Source organism: Oncorhynchus masou, unplaced genomic scaffold (assembly GCF_036934945.1).
Source record: "Oncorhynchus masou masou isolate Uvic2021 unplaced genomic scaffold, UVic_Omas_1.1 unplaced_scaffold_2168, whole genome shotgun sequence".
Classification (NCBI taxonomy): Eukaryota; Metazoa; Chordata; class Actinopteri; order Salmoniformes; family Salmonidae; genus Oncorhynchus; species Oncorhynchus masou.
In genome coordinates this window covers 77118-81890 of record NW_027008645.1, presented here as the reverse complement: position 1 = coordinate 81890, position 4773 = coordinate 77118, and positions in this window count along the sequence as shown.

Below are 4773 nucleotides of genomic sequence, written 5' to 3'. Positions count from 1 at the left end.
CCTCCAGGTATCCAGGTATCTATGTGTCTGGAAGCCCTCTCCTCCAGGTATCTGTCTGTCTGGAAGCCCTCTCCTCCAGGTATCTATGTGTCTGGAAGCCCTCTCCTCCAGGTATCTATCTGTCTGGAAGCCCTCTCCTCCAGGTATCTATCTGTCTGGAAGCCCTCTCCTCCAGGTATCTATCTGTCTGGAAGCCCTGTCCTCCAGGTATCCTGTCTGGAAGGTATCTATGTGTCTGGAAGCCCTCTCCTCCAGGTATCTGTCTGTCTGGAAGCCCTCTCCTCCAGGTATCTATCTGTCTGGAAGCCCTCTCCTCCAGGTATCTATCTGTCTGGAAGCCCTCTCCTCCAGGTATCTATGTGTCTGGAAGCCCTCTCCTCCAGGTATCTATCTGTCTGGAAGCCCTTCCTCCAGGTATCTATGTGTCCCCTCTCCTCCAGGTATCTATGTGTCTGGAAGCCCTCTCCTCCAGGTATCTATCTGTCTGGAAGCCCTCTCCTCCAGGTATCTATGTGTCTGGAAGCCCTCTCCTCCAGGTATCTGTCTGTCTGGAAGCCCTCTCCTCCAGGTATCTATGTGTCTGGTCTGGTATCTATCTGTCTGGAAGCCCTCTCCTCCAGGTATCTATCTCCAGGTATCTATCTGTCTGGAAACCCTCTCCTCCAGGTATCTATCTGTCTGGAAGCCTTGTGTCATGATAGCTGGAGGGTCATGTCAGCTGCAGGAAGTGTATCACATGAGGGAGGAGGAGGATGTCTTCCCTGTAACACACAGCGTTGAGATTGCCTGCAATGACAACAAGCTCAGTCCGATGAAGCTGTGACACACCGACCCAAATCGATCCCGTTCCAGAGTACAGGCCTCGGTGTAACGCGAATCTGACCATCACCCCTGGTGAGACAAAACCGTGACTCGTCAGTGAAGAGCACTTTTTGCCAGTCCTGTCTGGTCCAGCGATGGTGGGTTTGTCTCAATAGGTGACGTTGTTGCCGGTGATGTCTGGTGAGGACCTGCCTTACAACAGGCCTACAAGCCCTCAGTCCAGCCTCTCTCAGCCTATTGCGGACAGTCTGAGCACTGATGGAGAAATTGTGCGTTCCTGGTGTAACTCGGGCAGATGTTGTTGCGATCCTGTACCTGTCCCGCAGGTGTGATGTTCGAATGTACCGATCCTGTGCAGGTGTTGTTACACGAGGTCTGCCACTGTGAGGATGATCAGCTGTCTGTCCTGTCTCCCTGTAGCACTGTCTTAGGCGTCTCACAGTACGGACATAAAAATGTATTGCCCCGGCCACATCTGCAGTCCTCATGCCTCCTTGCAGCATGCCTAAGGCACGTTCACACAGATGAGCAGGGTCCCTGGGCATCTTTCTTTTGGTGATTTAGTAGAAAGTCAGTTGAGTCAGTAGAAAGGTCTATTTGTAACGTACTGGCTGTCATGAGTATGACGTCAGGTGCAGGGAAAACAGAGAGTTCAATATAGTGCTCCTTTAATGCACACATGGTGAACGAAAACAGTCCAGCACTATATACGAACATACACCTACACGTTCGTCTGTAACAAACACCAAGGCTACAATACTAAATCCCGCACAAGGAAACGGGCAGGCCGGCTGACTAATGAAGCCCAAGTAATTACAACCAACTCAAAACAGGTGTAATCAATAAATCAATAAATCAATAAACACATAAGGAGGGGGAGAAAAGAATCAGTGGCAGCTTGTAGGCCGGCGACGACGACCGCCGAGCACCACCCGAACGGGAAGGGGAGCCACCTTCGGTCGGAGTCGTGACACTCTTTAGTGTCCCAAGTTTTCATAACTATGACCTTAATTGCCTACCGTCTGTAAGCTGTTAGTGTCTTAACGACCGTTCCACAGGTGCATGTTCATTAATTGTTTATGGTGCATTGAGCAAGTCTGGGAAACAGTGTTTAAACCCTTTACAATGAAGATCTGTGAAGATTTAGATTTTTACGAGTTATCTTTGAAAGACCAGGTCCTGAAAAAGAGATGTTTTCTTTAGAATATTATCCATGTCCAAGTGTCTGAGAAGAACATTAAATGACAGGTCTTCAGGTCGGTAGGATAGTCTCGAACGGAGCGCATCCAGTTTATTCTCCAGTGATCTGTACTCCAATAGAACAGAGGGTTATTTACTCGTCTCCATAGCTTCATCAGGGTTTCACCCACGTTGGCCTTTATATTGTTGTCTCTTTCTCTTCTGAGTGTCCGAGATTAGGGCCTTGTCCTGGGTGAGCAGTCTGTCCTGTGCCGCCAACTCAATGACGTAGAACATCCAGTTTATTCTCCAGTGATCTGATTAATACCAGCATCTTATGTAGATGGTGAAATATATATAGCCAGAATACATAAGCAAGAAACATTCATGTCGCATTTTTTCCCAATTAAAAAAATATTTTGTGTTAATTATACTTCATTTAGATTGTGTAACATCTATAGAGCAAGAGAAGATAAAAAACTACCAACAATACAAAATACCAAACATCCAAAATAACCTGGTTTTCATTGTCATTGTATTGGTGAGGATAACATGGTGGAATTACATTGTGTTGACTTCTAACCAACAGATCAGTCTACCATGGAGCCCTCATCCATCACAGAGATGCCTCAACATGCATCAGCTTACCAGACACACACGCACACACACACATACACACACACATACACACACACAAAAACACACACTCACACACACACACACACACACACACACACACACACACACAACACACACACACATAAATAAACACACACACACACACATAAACACACACACACACACACACACACATAAACACACACACACACACACACACATAAACACACACACACACATAAACACACACACACATACATAAACACACACACACATAAACACACACACACATAAACACACACACACACACACACATAAACACACACACACATAAACACACACACAAACATAAACACACACACACACACACATAAACACACACACACACACATAAACACACACACACACACACATAAACACACTCACACACATAAACACACTCACACATAAACACACACACACACATACACACACACACACACACATACACACACACACACACATAAACACACACACACACACACACACATAAACACACACACATAAACACACACACATAAACACACACACACACACACACAAACACACACACACATAAACACACACACATACATAAACACACACACACACACATAAACACACACACACACACACACATAAACACACACACACATAAACACACAAACGTCTCATCGGACATGCATTTAAAATGTATCCATTTTCGGTTTGTTTGGTTGTAGGTGTATCTTTCTGTAACTTTGTAGGAAGTAGAGTCCGCATGTGTAGGTGCTGATTGATTCCATGATTCCAACGTGTCCCCAGATCTGGTTTTAATGCCCATTCTAGAATGCCCTTCTAGCCAATCAGAAACGAGCATTCAACAATGCTGTGGAATTCCTTCAGGATAATGTTTTACAACTTTGTCATTGTATGTTTAATCACTTTTATGTAATTAAATTTTACATGCGATAAGGCCACACCTGTGATCGTCCGAAATACCCAAACGGGCCACTAGATGTCTTGTGATCGATTACATAATCCTGGAAGGTTAACAAAATTCTGGTAGTTTACTGGTAACCTCAATGTTTCCAGTAATATACACTCCCTTTGCAACCCCAGTGAGCACACTGATGCAGCCATTATCGTCTTCGTGTCTTCTCTGCAGTCAAGCATCAACTATCTGCTGCAGAAATACATACAGTATGTTCCATAGATCTTCTGCCTCAGACTGTATATTATGTAGAGAGGAGAGACTGATGGACCTCAGACTGTATATTATGTAGAGAGGAGAGGATGGACTGACTATATTATGTAGAGAGGAGAGGATGGACCTCAGACTGTAGACTGTATATTATGTAGAGAGAGAGGAGAGGATGGACCTCAGACTGTATATGTAGGAGAGAGGAGAGGATGGACCTCAGACTGTATATTATGTAGGGGAGAGGAGGATGGACCTCCAGACTGTATTATGTTATGTAGAGAGGAGAGGATGGACCTCAGACTGTATATTATGTAGAGAGAGAGGATGGACCTCAGACTGTATATTATGTAGGAGAGAGGGAGAGGATGGACCTCAGACTGTATATTATGTAGAGAGAGAGGAGAGGATGGACCTCAGACTGTATATTATGTAGAGAGGAGAGGATGGACCTCAGACTGTATATTATGTAGAGAGGAGAGGATGGACCTCAGACTGTATATTATGTAGGAGAGAGGAGAGGATGGACCTCAGACTGTATATTATGTAGAGAGGAGGGATGGACCTCAGACTGTATATTATGTAGACTGAGAGGAGAGGATGGACCTCCAGACTGTATATTATGTAGAGAGGAGAGGATGGACCTCAGACTGTATATTATGTAGAGAGGAGAGGATGGACCTCAGACTGTATATTATGTAGAGAGGAGAGGATGGACCTCAGACTGTATATTATTATGTAGAGAGGAGAGGATGGACCTCAGAGTATGGACCTCCAGACTGTATATTATGTAGGAGAGGAGAGGATGGACCTCAGACTGTATATTATGTAGAGAGGAGAGGATGGACCTCAGACTGTATATTATGTAGAGAGGAGAGGATGGACCTCAGACTGTATATTATGTAGAGAGGAGAGGATGGACCTCAGACTGTATATTATGTAGGAGAGGATGGACC